General features: G+C 40.5%; 2 pseudogenes across 1 annotated transcript in view; one reads left to right on the top strand and one right to left on the bottom strand.

Annotated features, from left to right (window-relative positions):
• LOC112615287 overlaps positions 1 to 21,812 on the bottom strand; it is an 84,240-nt pseudogene that overhangs the window by 50,800 nt on the left and 11,628 nt on the right. Inside the window, exons 4-8 of the transcript XR_003117314.1 lie at positions 9,766 to 9,842; positions 7,480 to 7,603; positions 6,650 to 6,800; positions 5,538 to 5,657; positions 4,955 to 5,012 (exon numbers count right to left, since the gene is read on the bottom strand). The product of XR_003117314.1 is annotated as a transmembrane 9 superfamily member 2-like (transcript). The remainder of the gene's footprint in view (positions 1 to 4,954; positions 5,013 to 5,537; positions 5,658 to 6,649; positions 6,801 to 7,479; positions 7,604 to 9,765; positions 9,843 to 21,812) is intronic.
• On the top strand, positions 10,627 to 20,774 carry LOC112615735 (annotated as a pseudogene).

Raw genomic sequence — 21,812 nt, 5'->3', positions numbered from 1 at the left:
CCCAAAAAAAAAAAAAAAAAAAAAAAAAAAAAAACAAGCAAAAGATCTGAACAGACAAATAAAAACATGCAAAGATGTTAAACATCATTAGTCATTATAGAAATACAAATTCAAACCACAATGAAATACCAGTACACACCTATTCAAATGAGTAAAAGATAAAGAAAACTGACAATACCAAGTGCTGACAATGATGTGAACAAACTAGCATTCTCATACATTGCTGGTAGAAATGTAAAATGGTAACAACCACTTTGAAAAATAATTGGACAGTTTCTTTCCTTCCTTCCTTCCTTCCTTCCTTCCTTCCTTCCTTCCTTCCTTTCTTTTTTCTTTCTTTCTTTCTTTTCTTTTTTTTAGATGGAGTTTCACTCTTGTCACCCAGGCTGGAGTTCCGTGACACAATCTCAGTTCACTGCAACCTCCACCTCTTGGATTCAAGCGATTCTCCTGCCACGGCCTCCCACGTAGCTGGGATTACAGGCATGAGCCACCACACCCAGCTAGTTTTTATATTTTTAGTAGAGATGGGGTTTCACCATGTTGGCCAGGCTGGTCTCGAACTCCTGACCTCAGGTGATTCACCCGCCTCGGCCTCCCAAAGTGCTAGGATTACAGGCGTGAGTCACCACGTTTGGCCTAGGCAGTTTCTTATAAAGTTAAACATACTTTTCATATGACCTAGCAATTCCACTCCTAAGTATTTACCCAAGAGAAATGAAAACTTATGTTCACATAACAACCTATTTTATGAATGTTTTACAGCAGTTATGGCAACATTTATTCATAACCACCAAAAACTGGAAATAACCTAAATGTTCTTCATCTGCTGAATATATAAACTATGGCACATCCCATACAATGGAATACTACTCAATAATAAAAAGTAAGAAGTGAAATAAACCAGATCCAAAGGGCTCTATTTGACTCACTCTATGGCTTATTTATATGACATACTGAAAAAGGCAAAACTCCAGGGGTCGAGAACAGATCCATGGCTACCAGGGTTTCAAGTCAGGGAAGGGGTTGACTACAAAGGGATAGCATGAGGGAAGTATTAGACTGATGGAATCTTTCTGCATTCACATTGTGGTAGTGCTTCCACAACTCTATGCATTTGTCAAAACTCAAAGCATTGTACACCAAAAAGAATGAATTTTTGAAACAAATATATATTTAAATAGCATGCCTGCATGTGGTTCTTTGCATTATGTGATAACTGCAACACTATCTCAGGAATAAAATATATAATTATTTTTAAATTTACAAAAAAATTCTAAAAAGCGTTAGTGGTGGGCCCAAGGGGTAGAAAGGGAAGAGCAGAATATATTTATAAGCAGAAAAAAGGGGCCTCAGTGGAGAGATAAAGTAGATATGCAAGAAAGGAGCAGTAATGAATTGAACAAAGCTGTGAAAGAAAGAAATGGAAGGGAACAGAATCAAGCACAGAAGCGGCCAAGTTCTAAGTATCTTTCAAATCATAAATTAAGCATCATTACCTCTACAAAGCCTTCCCAGGAGCCCCAAAGTGGAAATTACCTTTTCCTCCTCTGAAACTCCACATCATTTTAAACATATTGTCTGATAACTCTTCCTAATTACTATGAGATAGAATTATTAATACTTTACATGTCTTATCTCCTGTTCCTGCCCCAACAACCCACTAGATTATAAATTATTTGAAAGCAAAGTTTCAGGAGCAATTTATACTTCTTTCCTCCACAGTGCCTTGCATTGTGCTTTAAATAAGTAAAAACAAAACTGCAAAACCCACAATAAGGATGTTGAGTAAATAATGCAGAGAGTAGTAGATGGTTTACTGATTGATTCTTACATGTGATATTCCTTGTATTACAATCCAGTATAATGACTTTTGCACAATGGCACTTTTGTTATCAAACGTATTCAGTTATGGATTCATCTGAGTCTTGAATTTGAAGCAATAAATGTTCAAAAAAATGTCAAGGACATCAGTTACTTACAAAAATATATTAAAAAGTTCACCTTGGCCAGGTGCAGTGGCTCACTCCTGTAATCCCAGCACTTTGGGAGGCTGAGGCGAGTGGATCACCTGAGGTCAGGAGTTCAAGACCAGCCTGGCCAACATGGCAAAACCCCGCCTCTACTAAAAATACAAAAATTAGCCTGGCGTGGTGGCACATGCCTGTAATCCCAGCTACTCGGGCGGGAGGTTGAGGCAGAAGAATCACTTGAACCTGGGAGGCAAAGGTTGCAGTGAGTCAAGATTGCGCCATTGCACTCCAGCCTGAGCGACACAGCAAGACTCTGTCTCAAAAAAAAAAAAAAAAAAAAAAAATCATCTCAGGAAAGACCACCCATTCTAATTCCCTTGAAAAGTTATAGAAAAAGCAGATGGCTCTACAAGATTGGGGGTGGGGGGTGCATTAGGCTCATTTTAAGTAAGTCAAAAGTATAATTAAAAAAAAAAAATTCTGGCCAGGCATGGTGGTCTCATGCCTGTAATCCCAATATTTTGGAAGGCCAAGGCAGGAGGAGCGCTTGAGGCCAGGAGTTTAAGACCAGCCTGGGCAACACTGCAAGACACTTTCTCTACAAAAACTTAAAAAATTAGCCAGGCATGGTGGTGCATACCTGTAGTCTCAGCTACTTGGAAGGTTGAGATGGGAGGATCGCTTGAGCCCAGAAGGTCGAGGCTGCAGTGAGCCATGGTTGGGCCACTGCCCTTCAGCCTGGGTGACAGTGAGACTCTGTCTCAAAGAAAAAAAAAAAAAAATTCTGAGGTACATGTATTTAATGTGCAAGTTTGTAATGTTCAATTATATCAATGACCTGTTTTTTCTTTCTGTACATAAGCTTACTCATCTTTCAATGACCTTATTTATTTCCATGGAGTTTAGGGATAATAAGCCATATGTAGATAAAATATTATCAGTCTACTGAATATATCACTGAATTGCATCATCGATGGCATTATACTCAGTTACAGAGCATTATGGATTCATCTACTCTCATTTTGTCACTGATATACCCATTTTGGACATGATATACTCAATCAGTATATCACACACATGTAACTGAATTTACTCTGTAAAACTTTTAGTGTAGGACCTCTTTTCCTACGATGATACACTTCCAGTGTTAAGAACGTGGAAATTTTGTTACAAATAGTAAGTTAAGTACCACATAACAATTAAGATATAATTCATTAGTACTTCCTTAAAAACAAAACAAAAAGACTGTCCTTCAGAACATGCCAAGGAGAGAATTTTTTTCTTTCTATGAATGAATGAAACATGATATGGGAATGAGTTGTGCACATCCCACCCCCCAAATTCATATGTTGAAGCCCTAACCTCCAATGTGATGATATTTGGAGACAGGGCTTTTCAGACCTAAGTAGGTCCCTATGATGGGATAGTACCCTTATAAGTAGAGACAGTGGCCGGGCGCGGTGGCTCACGCCTGTAATCCCAGCACTTTGGGAGGCCAAGGTGGGTAGATCATGAGGTCAGGAGATCGAGACCATCTTGGCTAACACGGTGAAACCCCGTCTCTACTAAAAATACAAAAAATTAGCCGGGCATGGTGGCGGGTGCCTGTAGACCCAGCTACTCAGGAGGCTGAGGGAGGAGAATGGTGTGAACCCAGGAGGCGGAGCTTGCAGTGAGCCGAGATTGCACCACTGCACTCCAGCCTGGGCAACAGAGCGAGACTCCGTCTCAAAAAAAAAAATAAAAGTAGAGACAGCACTCTCTCTCTCTCTCTCTCTGTGTGTATCAGTCTCTCTCTCTGTCTATCAACCTCTCTCTCTCTCTCTCCCCCCTGCCCTGCCATGTGAGGACACAGGGATAAAGGCAACCATCTGCAAGCCAAGAAGAGAGCTCTGACCAGAAGCCCACTACGCTAGCACCTGTTTTTAAGCCACTCCGTCTATGGTGTTTTGTTATGGCAGTCCAAGCTGACTATGACAAAAACATATCAAGGAATTTGGAGACAAAACCCTAAGCAATTCAGCACTTTATCAGTGAAGTACTGCAGGAAGAGAAATAGATAGGATGCAGGAGAGGGGACACTGAGGTATATACAGCCTGGCCCTTTTACTGACTTCATGTGAGACCCAGAACAACTTGGTCTTTACTTTGTAGTTTGGCTACAGATTCTGCATCTATATAATTACAGGACTGGATAAGCTACTCTGACAGCCACTGCACAGCATCACTCCCACCCTCACTTTGACTATGACTGTACCTTGAAACTGCAGTCACTAACGATGCTGCAGTGACTAGGTGAGACAGGAAGAAATAATCACTGAAGGCAGCAACAAGGAGAATAACAAAATGTCGTGCATAAATCGCAACTCTAGCATGACAGAATGCAAAATGTATAACTGAGATAAACATTTATGAACTCTGCTTCAAAAACAAAGATCAAAACTGAATACTGGCCGGGAGTGGTGTCTCATGCCTGTAATCCCAGCACTTTGGGAGGCCAAAGCAAGTGAATCACCTGAGGTCAAGAGTTCAAGATCAGCCTGGCCAACATGGCGAAACCGCATCTCTACTAAAAATACAAAAGTTAGTTGGGCACGATGGTGCCCACCTGTAGTCCCAGCTACTAGGGAGGCTGAGGTGGGAGGATCACTTGAGACTGGGAGGCAGAGGTTGCAGTGAACCGAGATTGTGCCACTGCACTCCAGCCTGGGTGACAGAGTGACACCCTGTCTCAAAAAAAAAAAAATTGAATACTGCACCACCATCACCATCTCTTTGTACTAAAGCTTAAGATGTCCAAAAAAAAAAAAGAAAGAAAGAATGCAGATACAACAGAAAGTGAATGCTGCGACTACACAAAGCACAGTGGTCATTCATGTCCCTCCTACTCTTTGTTATAGTATACAATGATTTTTTTTTTCCAAGATGAAGTATAAGGAAGCATATAATTGCATAGGGAAAAGAGAATGTGAGATACTAACCCCGGACATAATAGTGCTGTCAGCAAGGCATTTGTCTTCCACTTAACACCTCTAAATGCTGAGGAAGTAAAAAACAGAACAGTTACTTTAGCAACTTGATTTAGTCTACTTTACAAATACTTTAGAGTAATTAAGGCACAATTACATTTTCTTTTTTTTTTTTTTTTTTTTTTTGAGACAGAGTCTCGCTCTGTCGCCCGGGCTGGAGTGCAGTGGCCAGATCTCAGCTCACTGCAAGCTCCGCCTCCCGGGTTTACGCCATTCTCCTGCCTCAGCCTCCCAAGTAACTGGGATTACAGGCGCCCGCCATCTCGCCCGGCTAGTTTTTTGTATTTTTTAGTAGAGACGGGGTTTCACCGTGTTCGCCAGGATGGTCTCGATCTCCTGACCTCGTGATCCACCTGTCTCGGCCTCCCAAAGTGCTGGGATTACAGGCTTGAGCCACCGCGCCCAGCCCACAATTACATTTTCATAGGTCGGCTAAAATTCCCCCACGCATTTTTTTTTTTTTTAACTTTACAGCCTTTTAATTTCTGCATTTAACACAGCAACTTCCTGGAATAATAACAGTTGAAATGCTTACTCTTATACATTATAGCAGACACGTATCTAGCAGGGGTTCCCAGAAGGACCCATAACACAGTGGCACAGGTCATTAAAGCTCCTCCATTGGCAGGAGAAGGAAAACCAAGGCAGGACAGACCTAAAGGCACAAAAATGAAATAGAAAACCAGCAACAATAATAGTCTCAAAAGTACATAGGACTTTATAAGAAATTAAGCACAACCTTATTAAGACATTATATGAAACAGCACACAGGGAAATTATCTAATGGGAGTACTACAAGCAAGGGATGCTACAAGCAAATGTTATTTGCTTGGCTAAGTACTTGACACTTTCTCTTAATGAAAAGGTCTGATTTTCCATTCAAGGTAAGTGGAAGTAAGTTTTCATAAGTTGAATTAGCCTTAATTTCACTGCCTAACTCAAAATTACACAAAATATCTCCCCCTTTCCCACTTCAGTAGTCACTCCAAAAACAGCAAGTCTTTTTTTCCCAAAGAAATTTCCTTCTGTTTCCTTTTATTCAAGGTGAGGAATGAAAAAAATCAAAGTGAGACTTGGTCTCAGGAAAATATAACCCTAAAAGCTGATTTTTGAAATTATCATTGACATCTGAAACACCTAATGAGCCATTTTTTACAGCAGCTTTGTTTACGAAAATCACTACTCTGGCTATCAAAAACTGACAAGCTCCATTTTTAGTTTACAAATGAAGGCCCTAGGGTTCATCAGCCATTGTGAGCCCACTACAGATGCCATTCCATTTATACACTTAAAGACCAGCACTTAGGCTTGCTGTAGCATTTCAAAATGCTAGCTTTTGAATCATGAACTCCCTTAGCCCACTTAAAATATGATTCTACTCACATACTGATTTTAAGAATGCATTTATTTTGCAAAGCAAGAAATATACGTATTGGAGTTTACAATAAACTATTCAAAACTAAAGAAGCTATGGAAGGTGCTTGATATAGGAAGATACTTAGACTCATATTCTTAATTTGAGAAGACAGAAATGTGAATACTATAAAATGCAGATTTCCATAAACTTTGGGGTATAATTTTCCAAGTCCCTTTGTACAAAGGAATCAAAGTTTAACATATGCCGGCAGCTTACTATGCATGTTTGACATATCTGAGTGTACTCATTTAAAGTAATAAAGGTCATAAACAAAACTTGTGTTCCTTGACCCAAGAAGGCTGACAGCAACATTGTGTTCTTTGGGGGACTGAAAACAACTGCATGAATCATCTTCCAGCCAAGCCCCTACTGGGCATCCTCCTACACATAAGAAAGTCTCTAATAAGCATACAAGTTACTATGACAGAAAGTTACAAGTTAGTTGAGACGGAATTTTCCTTTAAAGGCAGACTAACCAGAAATCAGTGGCTCATTACGAATTTAGCAGGTCTCTGGAAGGTACATGATCCTGCCACACAAATGAATCACTGCCTTACTCGAAGTTTTGCATCCGAGGGAGTGTGTTAATTACATAAAACACACAACTGATTTGCTTTTTCATAAAGAAAGCAAAATGATTTAACCTACATAAGGAACTTGACCAATGTAATAGCAATTAAAAATTGACCAATACACAAGTGGTCACAAGAGTCAAAACAGTATAAACAGTATAACCTAAAGTATAGTATTTTGCAATGTTTGATATTGTTATCTCATACTTCCAATCAATGAAAATCTTTAATAATGATATTTTGAGAGTTCAGAAACACATAAAAAAGGATATAACCAAAAAGTTGATAATAAACAACTCTCTAATAAATCTCCCTGTTCTTTTAAAAAAATGTACTCAACTCTGTACTTTCTGATTTGGTATAACATACAAAATCACTAGGCATAAAAAATGTGCTGTATTCAAGGTGCAATACTCTAAGTAGAAATATAACATTGATGAAAACTGGGCAGAATAGGCACTTAAGTATTTGTTGAATCAAATATATGCATTTTTACTTATGGGAGAATTCATCTTATTATATCTGATAATATCTTTATGGAAAATCCTTAATATGATGTTAGCCACCGTTCCAGATAAGAAAAGAATAACAACAAAGGAATTTACCATAGTAGAAAATTTAAGAAAGAAAAAAAGAGAAGTTAAATCTCAAAATTTCCTAATTGAGCACTGAGAAAAAATGCATGTACATATAAAAGAAAGACATTCAAAATATCATTATGTCAATCAGTTTTCTAACGTTAAATTTCGATCAGTAACTGAATGCATCAATATATTAAGTGAACTTAAAGCAACACTATTCTTAAGGTTATTTTTAGAAAACTTTAAGAGTACCTTCTCAAAGAGAAATAAGAAGAAGTAAATAAGATCTGTAACACAAACTTAGTTTGGGAGCATGGAACTGACAACCTAAGTTCAGGAGACACAGGTTGAACTAATGGCTGACTGGCTTCTTAGCCAATGGATCAAGGCCATAGTCTTTAACTCTATTACTCTATGAGCGTCAGGGCAAAGATCCCAAGGACCACTTATCTATATCTACCAGCTCTTACTGTTTCTAAAACTCAAACTTAAAAACTCTCCCCAAAGCAAAGTCAATGCCTTCTGCCATTCCATCTCCCCAGCCAAACCCATACACACCCAAAAAAGTTTCACCAGAATCTATGCAAAGTCCAGCACTGTTTTAGTGAGATGCCAATAAGAAGACTGACGTCTAAATGTCTGTTAAATGTTGTAAGTAAATTAAGTCATGACAGAAACTAAAATACAGTACATTTGTTGTTACATTACTACTACTAGAAATTAGCCCTCATAATCCATCTAGAGGCCCTTCACTTTCACAACCCCTTTGGAGAAACCATTTAAATAAATTGTATCTGAGGAGATTTCTGGGTGGTGACAAAATGGGATTGGAACTGTTGCCCAAACAGAAGCGTCTCTGGAAAAGCTACCATAGGAAGAAGCAAGAGGACAAAGAGGAGGAGGAGGAGGAGAAGGAGGAATAATAGGAATAAGGAAAGGAGAGGAAGGGTATTTTCATTTTAAAGTCAGTGGGAGTATAAGGAGAATCATCATTCCAGAAGACCATGCTCAGAGTATCACAACTTTCCTTACTTTCACTTTTTTAACTTTTAATTTTTATTTTATTTTTAGAGACAGGGTCTCTCCATGTCGCACAGGCTAGTCTTGAACTACTGACCTTAAGTGATTCTCCCACCTCGGCCTCCCAAAGCCCTGGGATTACAGGTGCGAGCCACCACACTGGGCCCTTACTTTCATTTTTACTTTTGTAATCTCCTTTGACCCATAATTGCTTTCTTACAGGATATAAAGACAACAAGGAATAAAATACTATACAGACAAATTAATTTCTTTTTGATCAGCTTCTCTTTCAGTCTCTTAAGTTACTAACTTCACATCCTACTCCCACTCTCAGCACTTTATCACAGCCCAAATCATTAATTATGTTATCAGTTGGTCCATCCCTCAGTGAGTCCATCCCATGTGAAACGACTCTTTCCATAGTCACGGACTTCTAACTCTGTAGTTTCATCCTGTTGAAGATTCCTGAGGAATCAAGTCCTTTCACTCTGGGTCCACTAGAATGTACCTTCAGGCAAGCAGAAGCCTCCTCTGCCTTATTCACTGTTGAGCTCAGAGCCTACCACAGCATCACAATAGGGACTAAAAAGAGTAAATGGTCCTTCACTAGCAGACATCATTTCCGTACCATCCTCTCCTCTATATGATCTGCCTTGATTACACAGCCACTTGAAGTTGTGGGTTTGTCGTAAGAAATCCTTTCACCCTTTTCTCACCCCTTCCCAGATTTTTATGACATCCCTACCTTCCTCTACTCCAGTTGGTTACTATTTTTCCTAACTCTCTACTGTGCCTGAACTTTTTGAACCCACAAACAAAAGCTTCCATTCCGTTTTATTTTTCATCTCTTGCACAGTGTCAACTTCCACAGTCATATCTCACTGACTCCCCACCCCAATATTCATTCCATGCAGACGTAGTATCTCCATGACATTTCAGGTTGCTCTTTCCCTTCAGCATAAACATTAACATATTTAAAACACATTTATCTTTTTTTTCACTGTGTATGTGGGGAGTGGAAGGGAGAAGAGGAGAGAGGAAACTACAGTCACAGAGAAGGAAAAAGATGTAACCCAAGATCATCTGTGATAACAAAATACGTTAATTTAAATATATGTATTTACATTTCTACCTCAAAATTACTTACTTTTTGCTACATTAAGTACTTACCGAAACCACTGAATATTAGTATGAGACACAGACTCCAAAATCTAATCCCACCTAGAAGCCCACTTGACAGTTTTGTTTTCCTAAAATGGGAATATAAAATCATATAACCAAACATTAGTTGAGTTTTTGCTGGTTATAATCCTAAAACCAATGGAAAAACGATTCTGCGTGTACTTTCTCCATTTCTTTACTTCTAACTTCAGGGAATGATGTGATCTACTTTGACATTTTTTAATTTTCTTTTTTGTTTTTTGTTTTTGTTTTTGTTTTTGAGATGGAGTGCAGTGACACCATCTCAGCTCACTGCAGCCTCCGCCTCCTGGGTTCAAGTGATTCTCCTGCTTCAGCCTTCTGAGTAGCTGGGATTACAGATGTGAGCCACACCCAGCTAATTTTTGTATTTTTAGTAGAAATGAGGTCTAGCCATGTTGGGCAGGTTAGTCTCGAACTCCTGACCTCAGGTGATCCACCTGCCTCAGCCTCCCTAAGTGCTGGAATTACAGGTGTGAGCCACCGTGCCTGCCCTTCTTATTTTCATGTCCTAATATTCATTTCCTAATATTCCTAATATTCCTAATATTCTTTTAAATTCTACCTAATTTAAAAGAGACTAGGAGGAAATAATTTTAGCTTGCTACTCTTCACCAATAATAGCATCTCTTTGCTACTACTTTTCTGTAACCCTAAATCCACCCCATACTTCATTTCATTTTGTCCCTTTTGTCCTGATCATATTTCCATCTACAAAGGTACACAAAGGTATATATAATGAGAGTCACTGTAGCTTTGTAAATTTAAAAACCTAGAAACAACCAAATATGCCCACCACAATGAGAATAAACTATGGTAATCCGTGCAAATAATATGCAACCATTAAAAAGAATGATGTACATCTATAAGTGACAATATGTCTATGAAATAGCATTAAGTGAAAAAAGAAAGGTGAAAAGTATGTGTGGCAAGATTCCACTTTTTCCCAAGGATATGATATATATATCTCGTAGGTACAAATATTTTTCTGGAAGGATAAATAAGAAAAAATAATGCTTATACTGTTAGATGGAGAGAGTAGGAATTGGAGGGTAAAGGAAGGGAGAAATTTACTTATACCTTTTCTATTTGGTTTGAAGTCTTCACCATATACAAATATACAAATGTTATTGATATTATTACTTAAATTCAACTAAAAGACAACTTGCTTCACTGCCACCCACCAACTCCACCCTCTGCAAATAGGTTTGTTATAAGGGTATTTTGTTTGATTGTAAAACCTTGTTCAACTACTTAACCCACCATTTGTTTTTTGTTGTTGTTTGGTTTGTTGTTGTTGTTGTTGTTTTGAGATAGAGTCTTGCTCTGTCGCCCAGGCTGGAGTGCAGTGGCACAATCACGGCTCGCTGCAGCCTCAACTTCGCGGCTCAAGTGATCCTCCCACCTCAGCCTCTCAAGTACCTGGGACCACAGGTATGTGCCACAATGTCCAGCTAATTTTTTAGTTTTTTTGTGGAGATGAGATCTCGCTATGTTGCCATGGCTGGTCTTAAATTCCTGGGCGCAAGCAATTTGTCTACCTCAGGCTCCCAAAGTGCTGGGATTACAGGCACAAGTTACCACGCCCTGCCCATTTCTTATATTTTACATTTTTTGTATGTTAAGTATTTTGGTGGTGAGTGCCTATTGTCCTAGCCAGCCATGAAGCTGAGTTGGGAGGATCACCTGAGCCAGGGAGATTGTGGCTGCAGTGAGCTGTGACTGTGCCACTGCACTCCAGCCTGGGCAGAGTGAGACCCTATTTTAAGAAAAAAAAAGATTTTCTTTTATGTTGTAGTTTTCAGTACTGAAAAAAACATAAGAAAACACAATTATGAATGAAGTTGTTTCTGCTGATGTGTGATCAAATTCAACTTGTCAAGAGCTTTAAGATATTGCCAATATATTATTATCTTTTTTAAAATTATACTTTATGTTCTAGGGTACTGTTCTCTCTCATAGGTGGGAATTGAACAATTAGATCACTTGGACACAGGAAGGGAATATTATTATCTTAAATGATAATCCCCGGCCACGCACGGTGGCTCACGCCTGTAATCCCAGCACTTTGGGAGGCCAAGGCAGGTGGATCACCTGAGGTCAGGAGTTCAAGACCAGCCTGACCAACATGGAGAAACCCTGTCTCTACTAAAAGTACAAAATTAGCCAGGCATGGTGGCGCATGCCTGCAATCCCAGCTACTCAGGAGACTGAGGCAGGAGAATAGCTTGAACACAGGAGGCAGAGGTTGCGGTGAGCCAAGATCGCGCCATTGCACTCCAGCCTGGGCAACAAGAGCGAAACTCCGTCTCAGAAAAAAAAAAAAAATTATAACCCCCAATAAATACTTAAGCCATTATTGCAGTGTTATTACCCCTCAAGTCCATGGCATGATCTTAGCAAAAGAAAAACACAGGCACAGATTGACCAAGCTATGCTTGAAATATCTTTGGATTTTTTTTTTTAATGAAGTTTGGGGCACATGAAGAAAGTCACTATATGTTGGTTTTTTAAAAAAATAAAAACCCAAATGAAAGATTTTAATTAAAATGAGTTTTATAGGAAGGAAAAATAATCCAAAAAAAAAAGATTAAAGAAACAAAAATTTGGAAAAAAATTATTACGAATTTTTTTTATCTTTTTATTTTTCTTTTTTGTGACAGGGTCTTGGCTCTGTCACCCAGGCTGGAGTGCAGTGGCTCAACTTCCCGGGCTCAAGTGATCCTCCCACCTCAGCCTCCCAAGTAGCTGGGACTACAGCCATGCACCACCACTACTCTTAGATAATTTTCATGTTGCCAGCGCTGGTCTTGAACTCCCGGCTCAAGCCATCCTCCCACTTCAGCTTCCCAAAGTGCTGGGATTACAGGCAGGAGCCACCGCACCCAGCCTAAACAAAAATAAATAAATAAACAAATAAAAACATGAAAAAAGCTTTTTTAAATTGGGCTTTAATCCTACAATAGATTTGAGGTAAATCCTGATGAGCACATGACCATCGTTAACACTACCAGTGACGGGACAGGTTAGCATCATGTGCCTCCTCATGTATTCCTACCAAGAATGCAGGCATCTGGTCATGAGGAAACATCCTTAAGACTCAAGATGATAGTCATCATACAGAATGTAATGTCTGTACCCTTTAAAAATTTCAAGGGTATGAAAGACTAACGAACTTAGTCTAGATTGCAGGAGACCAAAACCATAATCCTGGATAGGACTGTGAACCAGAAAGGGAAAGAGTAACACTGTTGACCGGCTGGCAAAATCTGCATGGATGGATGTGGATTGGACAGTATTGATTCCTGATTTGGAGGGTTGTATGCTGGTAGGAGAGAGACCTCGTTTTGAGGAAGTACCCTCTGGAGTGTTTAGGGGTGATTAGACAACCTCTAGCTCTCAAAAGATTCAGAGAAAGACTAATGATAATACACACCCACACAGAAGAATGAACAATGAAGCAAATGAGGTACAATGTTAACAGTCGGGATATCTGGCTAAAGGGACTACTGGAATTCTCTGTACTGTTCTGGCAATTCTTCTGTAAGTCTGAAACTGTTTCAAAATCAATTATTTTTTTAAAACCTATAAGAAAATAATAATTTATAGAACTGATAAATCAAAAGGTAAATACTTCACGAATGAACTTAGCCATCTATTAAAATATTGTTGCATTTTTCTAGGAACTCCTTCTTTAAAAAAATATTTTTGCAACAGTAAAATGTGAGTTATTTTGTGACAATTTGAATTACATGCACCTCTTTACCAGCCTATCCATTGGTTTAACTGAGTTAATTCATATCAAGTCATTAAAAAAAAAAAAAGCAGTACTTTCAAATATGCAGTATGAAGTTTGAATTTTAAGTACAAAGAGAGACAGGGCAATCTGCAATTGCTATATAGTCATTTTTTTGCACCAAACATTGCCATCTACTGGAAATAACAGACCACAACACATATTACTCTTCCCTAGGAAAGTAAAAAATTATTTAAAAATCATAAGGCATATTTGAGAACGAAATGACAAATACGAAAAGATAACTAAGTGGTAGAAACTATTTTTAACCCATTTAAAATGTATGAATTATGCTGCACCTTTACATTCTAGAGTTTCAAAATCTTTTATAAGACAGCAATTCTCATAAAATCATATGAGGTAAACAGGTCTCTAACGTTGGTAATAATGGAGGCACAAGAAGCAAATGTAGAAACATACAAGACTTCTTGATCCATGACACAGTACCCTATGATAGGTCTCATTCAATAAAAATTCATGAAGGGGCCAGACGCGGTGGCTCACGCCTGCAGTCCCAGCACTTTTGGAGGCCGAGGTGGGTGGATCGCTCGAGTTCAGGGGTTTGAGACCAGCCTGGGAAACATGGCGAAACCCCGTTTCTACAAAAAATACAAAAATTAGCGGGGCATGGTGGCGCGCGCCTGTGCTCCCAGCTACTTGGGGGGCTGAGGTGGGAGGATGGCGTGAACCTGGGAGGTCGAAGTTACAGTGAGCCGAGATCGCGCCACTGCACTCCAGCCTGGGCGACAGAGTGAGACCCTGTCTAAAAAATAAAATAAAAATTTAAATTAAAAAAAAAAAAAATTCATGCAGGGACTCAAAACAGAAGCCGGCTGGCAATTCTATCTTCTAGTCCAGTTGTTCTCAACAAGAGGAGCAGCACCCTCTAGGGGGCAGAATGAGAATGTGCGGCGACGCTGCTGGTATTGAGTAACGGAAATGTCCTGCAAGGCACAGGGAGACCCACACAATGGAGAACTGAGAACTGTACAGTGTCTTACAACTCTTTCAAATGCCCCACTCAACTTTCATGTGGATGCAAAACTGCGAATGATTACCTGAGCCTAGATTCTAACTCAGCCACACCTTTATTTTATTTTATTTTATTTTATTTTATTTTATTTTATTTTAATACAAGGCCTCTGTCTGTTGCCCAGGCTGGAGTGCAGTGGTGCAATCACTGCTCACTGCAGCCTCGACCCTCCAAGCTCAAACGATCCTCAAACCTCAGCCTCCTGAGTAGCTGGGACCACAGGTGTGCCACCACGCCCAGCTAATCAATCTTTCTTTCTTTCTTTCTTTCTTTCTTTCTTTCTTTCTTTCTTTCTCTTTCTTTCTCTCTCTCTCTCTCTTTCTTTCTTTCTTTCTTTCTTTCTTTCTTTCTTTCTTTCTTTCTCTTTCTTTCTCTCTCTCTCTCTCTTTCTTTCTTTCTTTCTTTCTTTCTTTCTTTCTTTCTTTCTTTCTTTCTTTCTTTCTTCTTTTATTACAGACAAGGTGTCACTCTGTTACCCAGGCTGGTCTTGAACTCCTGGGCTCAAGTAATCCTCTCACCTTAGCCTCCCAAAGTCCTGGGATTATAGGCGTGAGTCACTGCACCCAGCCCTAACTCCCTTTTACAGATAAAGTATTTTTACATGGTTTCAATATTCGCTGATATTTTTTCCCAAGAACACAACTACCATGTCAATTGAAGGAAAATGGTACTATGTCTGGCTTGGAATTTTGCCAAAATTAATCATTTCAGAAAATCCGGCATCATTTAGAGTTATGTGGTATTTAAGCCGCCAGTGCATACTTTTTTTTTTTTTTTTTTTTTTTGAGACGAAGTCTGCTCTGTCGCCCAGACTGGAGTGCAGTGGCACGATCTCAGCTCACTGCAAACTCCACCTCCCGAGTTCACACCATTCTCCTGCCTCAGCCTCCCGAGTAGCTGGGAATACAGGCACCCGCCACCCTGCCCGGCTAATTTTTTCTGTTTTCAGTAGAGACGGGGTTTCACCCTGTTAGCCAGGGTGGTCTCGATCTCCTGACCTTGTGATCCGCCCACCTTGGCCTCCCAAAGTGCTGGGATTACAGGCGTGAGCCACCGCGCCCGGCCGTGCATACTATTTTTATATGCATGTGTTGCCACATTTACAATAATTATACCCATGGGGGCAAGCATCTGACAACGACTGAAATATATACCTATTACATATTTTATTAAAAGTTACCTCCCTTTTGTTTCTCCTTTATATTGTAGTTAAGATGTTATATTGATGTTTATTGAAACAAGACAATTATAGACAAGTTTCATTATCTCTTACCTATTAGCATCATTTTAGAATAGCAAAAGGAGAGTTATAAACTATTTGTTATTAAACAAGGACATTGGCCGAGCGCGGTGGCTTATGCCTGTAATCCCAGCACTTTGGAGGCCGAGGAGGGTGGATCACGAGGTCAGGAGTTTGAGACCAGCCTGGCCAACATAGTAAACCCTGTCTCTACTAACAATACAAAAAAAATTGCCGGGTGTGGTGGTGGACACCTGTAATCCCACCTACTTGGGAGGCTGAGGCAAGAAGAATCGCTTGAACCTGGGAGGCGGAGGTTTCAGTGAGCAGAGATCACACCACTGCACTCCAATCCAGGTGACAGTGCGAGACTCTATCTCAAAAAAAAAAAAAAAAAAAAAGGACATCACTGTGATTGGGTTGAGAATTACCAATCGAGTTCAACTCCCTCAATTTATTATGGTGAAACTGAGATCCAGAGGGGAAATTTTGGAATTCTCAATTCAGTTAATGGTCCATGCTGCCTGAAAATCAGAAATGCATTTTCCAATAAAAGCAATGCTTTTATTGGAAAAAGCAATGCCTTTTTTTTTTTTTTTTTTCTTCGAGACAGAGTCCCACTCTGTCACCTGGGCTGGAGTGCAGTAGTGCAATCTTGGCTCACTGCAACCTCCACCTCCTGGGTTCAAGAGATTCTCCAACCTCAGCCTCCCGAGTAGCTGAGATTACAGGACCCCACCACCACGCTGGGCTAATTTTTGTATTTTTAGTAGAGGTGGGGTTTCACCATGTTGTGCAGGCTGGTCTTGAACTCCTGACCTCAGGTGACCGCACCTGGCCACAATGCTTTAAATTTAGCTAGAGTCCCAGGCTAGCCAACAGATGGAGCTTATGTAACTCAACTATATGGCTAACATTAATGTGATTACAATGAAACCAAAAAGGCTTTGTTTGGTAATATAAAAACAGTACATTTTTGGCTGGGCGCAGTGGCTCACACCTATAATCCCAGCATTTTGGGAGGCTCAGGTAGGTGGATCACCTAAGGTCAGGAGTTCAAAACCAGCCTGGCCAACATGGTGAAACCCCACCTTTACTACAAATACAAAATTAGCCAGGCATGGTGGCACACGCCTGTAGTCCCAGCTATTCGGGAGGCTGAGGCAGGAGAATCGCTTGAACCCAGGAGGCAGAGGATGCAGTGAGCAGAGATCATGCCATTGCACTCCAGCCTGGGCAACAAGAGTGAAACTCTGTCTCAAAAAAAAAAAAAAAAAAAAAGACAGTACATTTTTAAAGCAAAAGTATTATGAATAGAAATGCCATATCATGGCATTCAATAATTCATAATAGGCATTCAATAAATTCATAATAGGCACTCAGTTCATAATAGGCATCAAGAAACATTTATTATATAAATTGATAAACAAAAGGTCTTCACTCAAATGTTAATCTTTATGACTCATCCCTCCTGAACAAATGTATTATAAATTCCAAATTTTACACCCATTTGGGAACCTGTATTATTTTCTGAAAACATTAAAGTGCACTTTCAAGACAGTTAATGAAAAAACAAAATAGGGCCGGGCGTAGTCACTCACGCCTATAATCCCAGCACTTTGGGAGTCCGAGGCGGGCGGATCACCTGAGGTCAGGAGTTGGAAACCAGCCTGGCCAACATAGTGAAACCCTGTCTCTACTAAAAATATAAAAATTAGCTGGGTGTAGCAAAGGGCACCCGTAATCCCGGCTACTCAGGAGGCTGAGGCAGGAGAATTGCTTGAACGTGGGAGGCAGAGGTTGCAGTGAGCTGAGATCACACCACTGCACTCCAGCCCGGGCAACAGAGGGAGACTCCATCTCAAAGAAAAAAAACAAAAAAACAGGCCAGGTGTAGTGGCTCACACCTATAATCTCAGCACTTTGGGAGGCTAAGGCAGATGGATCACTTGAGGTCAGGAGTTCGAGACCATCCTGGCCAACATGGTGAAACACCATCTCTACTAAAAATACAAAACTTAGCCAGGCATGGTGGCCTGTGCCTATAGTCCCAGGTACTCGGGTGGCTGAGGCACAAGAATCACTTGAACCTGGGAGGTGGAGGTTGCAGTGAGCTGAGATCATGCCACTGCACTCCAGTCTGGGTGACAGAGTGAGACACCGTCTCAGGAAAAAAAAAAAAATCCAAACTAAAAATTATTATATTGCCTCTGAACTTCTCTGTGTCTAGGCTTGATCAGGGGCTCAGACCCACAAGCTCAGCTGATGATTATAGGCTCTGGGTCCAAACAGCAGTTTGCAGGTGGCTGCAGCAAAGTGGTAAGACAGGTACAGGAGAATGGAGATCGTGATCCAGGTGACTGAGGAGCCACAACTGTTGCATGGCTCTGACTTCTGTAAGTGGTTCATCATGCGCATAGAGTTCAGCTTCCTGTCCACGTTCCCCAACCCCAACCCTGTGTCAGGATTGCGTCTCCCCTCTCCACTGGCCACATGAATGTCTTTGTGTGCCATAGCCGGGCATGGTGGTGCACGCCTGTAATCCCAGCTACTTGGGAGGCTGAGGCACCAGAATCACTTGAACCCGGGATGCGGAGGCTGCAGTGAGCCAAGATCACATCACTGCACTCCAGCCTAGGTGACAGAATGAGACTCCATCTCAAAAAATAAAATAAAATAAAAAGAAGATGTCTTTGTGCACCAGAAGCACATCTAAGACAGTGTATTTCTCCCAGTCAAGGGCCTAGAATCAAACAGAATCTGGTGAAATTTTCTGTATTGGAAATGAGAAGCAGCAAAAGCCGGGGGTGGGGTGGGGGGAACATGTAGAAGCACAGAGGAAAGGGAACAGATGCTACACATGAGGTAATTTAGATCCATGCCAATATGGCAGCCACTGGTCATATGTGGCTCTTCAGCACTTGAAACGTGTCTGGTCCTAAGGGGATGAGCTATAAGTGTAAAATACGCACCAGATAAGATATTTCTGTGCCCCAAAAGTGCTATATAAACACTGTACTCTAGTGAATGAATATGTTTCTCACAAGGATATGTGTTAGCAGTTCTGAAACTACATGTATCCTAGGGTTGAATAAATAAGTCAATGCATCACAGATGATGAGAGCCAGGTTTCTCACTTTCAGGGAAAGAAATTACAACTAAACCAGGGGAGAAGGCTAGAAGAAATGCTGTGGTGCTGGATGAGGGTCTGAGATACCGTATGAACTCATGTTTATTTACTTATTCGCTTTTATATTTTTCCATTAGCAGTTAGCAAGTAGTCTGTAGGGTGATACTACAGGCTGTAGGGTGTACAGTCTATAGGGTGATACCTTGCCACTGTAAGAATAACCAGTTTCCCCAACACTCATTCACCTACAATTTTAATATTCATTGATCATATTGACCTGAATCAATATTTAATTGGAGGTTGAAAAACTAGTGATTTTCAAATTCTATCATTCCCACTGAAATAATTCAATAAGTGATGACTAGGTACCCAGATAGTTGACAAAATCCTTCATAGCCCATAATGCAGGTTAAGTTATTTTATACTGATAGTTACCAAGATACGAAGCTTTGCTTCTCATTTGTACACTGAACGTTTGAGGTATGTTGCAGGTTCTGTAGGATTTTGTGAGCTACTCTAAGACACAACCACTGTGGGTACCTGGGGTAGCCAAAATGGCATCCACAATAGGATCTAAATGCTACCCTAAGAGAGTACTCCAGGCCAGGCACAGTGGCTCATGCCTGTAATCCCAGCACTTTGGGAAAGTGGGGTAGGTGGATCACTTAAGACCAGGAGTTTAAGACCAGCCTAGCCAAAATGGCAAAAGCCCATCTCTACTAAAAATACAGGGGGAAAAAAAAGCCAGGCATAGTGGCTCATGCCTGTAATACCAACTACTTGGGAGGCTGAGGTGGGTGGATCACCTGAGCTCAGGAGTTTGAGACCAGCCTGGCCAACATAGTGAAACCCTGTCTCTACTAAAAATACAAAAATTAGCCAGGCATGTTTGATCACACCTGTAATCCCAGCCAGCTACTCGGGAGGCTGAGGCAGGAGAATCACTGGAACCCAGGAGGCAGAGGTTGCAACCAGGCGAGATCGCACCACTGCGCTCCAGCCTGGGCAACAGAGCAATACTCTGTCAAAAAAAAAAAAAAAAAAAAAAGGAAAGGAAGGAAAGAAGGAAGGAAAGAAGGAAGGAAGGGAGGGAGGGAGGGAACTCCAGAGTCAAATACGTTTGTAAAATGCTGAGTTAGGCTCAGTCAAGACATTTCTTTATTATGAATGAGATTAGGAGACTTTTAAACACTTTACTAATATATTTCGTAAAGCTGAGAAAGGAGGCAGTAGAAAGTAGCATTTTCCAAACTTATTTGACTAGCCTAGTGTTCTACATAATGCACTTTGGGAAATGTTGATGTGCACCATTATAATTTTTTTTTTTTAAAAAAGCATTTTTCCGGCCTGCGTAGTTCACCCACCTCCCTTTCTGCCTCTACTGCCGCCATGATGCCCATAAAGAAGCTTGTGGCGAAGGAGGATAAAAAAAAAAAAGAAGAAGAAGCAGGTTCTGAAGTTCGCTCTTGATTGCACCCACTCTGTAGAAGATGGAATCTTGATGCTGCCAATTTTGTGCAATTTTTGCAGGAAAGGATCAAAGTGAGCAGAAAAGCTGAGAGTCTTGGTGGAGGGGGTATGACCATCAAAATGAGCAAGAGCAAGATTACTGTGACTTCTGAGGTGCTTTTTACCAAAAGATATTTGAAATATCTCACCAAAAAATATCTGAAGAAGAATCACCTGCTTGATTAGTTGCAGATAGTTGCTAACAGCAGAGAGTTAGGAGTTACATTACTCCCAAATTAACCAGGATGCAGAAGAGCAGGAAGATGAGGATTAAAATTCACTTATCTGGGCCGGGCGCAGTGGCTCACGCCTGTAATCCCAGCACTTTGGGAGGCCGAGACAGGCAGATCACGAGGTCAGGAAATCGAGACCATCCTGGCTAACACGGTGAAACCCCGTCTCTACTAAAAAATACAAAAAACTAGCCGGGCGAGGTGGCGGGTGCCTGTAGTCCCAGCTACTCGGGAGGCTGAGGCAGGAGAATGGCGTAAACCCGGGAGGTGGAGCTTGCAGTGAGCTGAGATCCGGCCACTGCACTCCAGCCTGGGTGACAGAGCGAGACTCCGTCACAAAAAAAAAAAAAAATTCACTTGTATGACTTCCTGAATAAAACTTGGGAATCAAAAACAAAAATAAAGCATTTTTCAAACCAAGACAAGAAAATAAAGAAAGAGCGCTATCAGAGATACATGTCATTACTCTCCCTTGCACCCTCCCCCCAACTATAACAGCCACGTTTTGGCACTCAGATAAAGAATATCATGGCTTGGTATGTTCTCACTGCATCATCATCTCTCTGCATGCATGAGCTATTGTTGTATGAGACATTTATAAATCAACTGCCCCCTACGTCTGGGAGAACCTATATTGGAGAGAAGGAGGAATAGGAAACATTATATGTGTACTACTTGCCAGGCACTGTGCTAAATATTTCGTGTTAGCTCACTTCACCCTGACAGCAATCACATGGGGTGAATATTTTAGCTCCATTTTACAAATTTGGAAAGACAGGCTCAAAGTAACTTAACCAAGTTCATACAGCAGTAAATGGTAGAGCCAAGATTCTAATTCAACTGTGTCTGGATCTTTCCAGTGTCACACCTCTGGAAGCCAAGGGCCTTCTAGGTACACTAAATAAGTTTCAATGGGAAAAGAAAATTTCTTCTTCTGGAACTGTTTCCAGGATTAGACTTACTGTTGAGGAACAAGGGGTTGAGACCTAACCTGAAATAAGGGGATTTTCCACATTTTCCCATTTGGTATGGCTTTTTTTTTTTTTTTTTTTTTTTTTTTTTTTTTTTTTTGTTTCTTT

Source organism: Theropithecus gelada, chromosome X (genome assembly GCF_003255815.1).
Source record: "Theropithecus gelada isolate Dixy chromosome X, Tgel_1.0, whole genome shotgun sequence".
NCBI lineage: Eukaryota > Metazoa > Chordata > Mammalia > Primates > Cercopithecidae > Theropithecus > Theropithecus gelada.
This window is presented reverse-complemented; position numbering and strand designations above follow the sequence as displayed.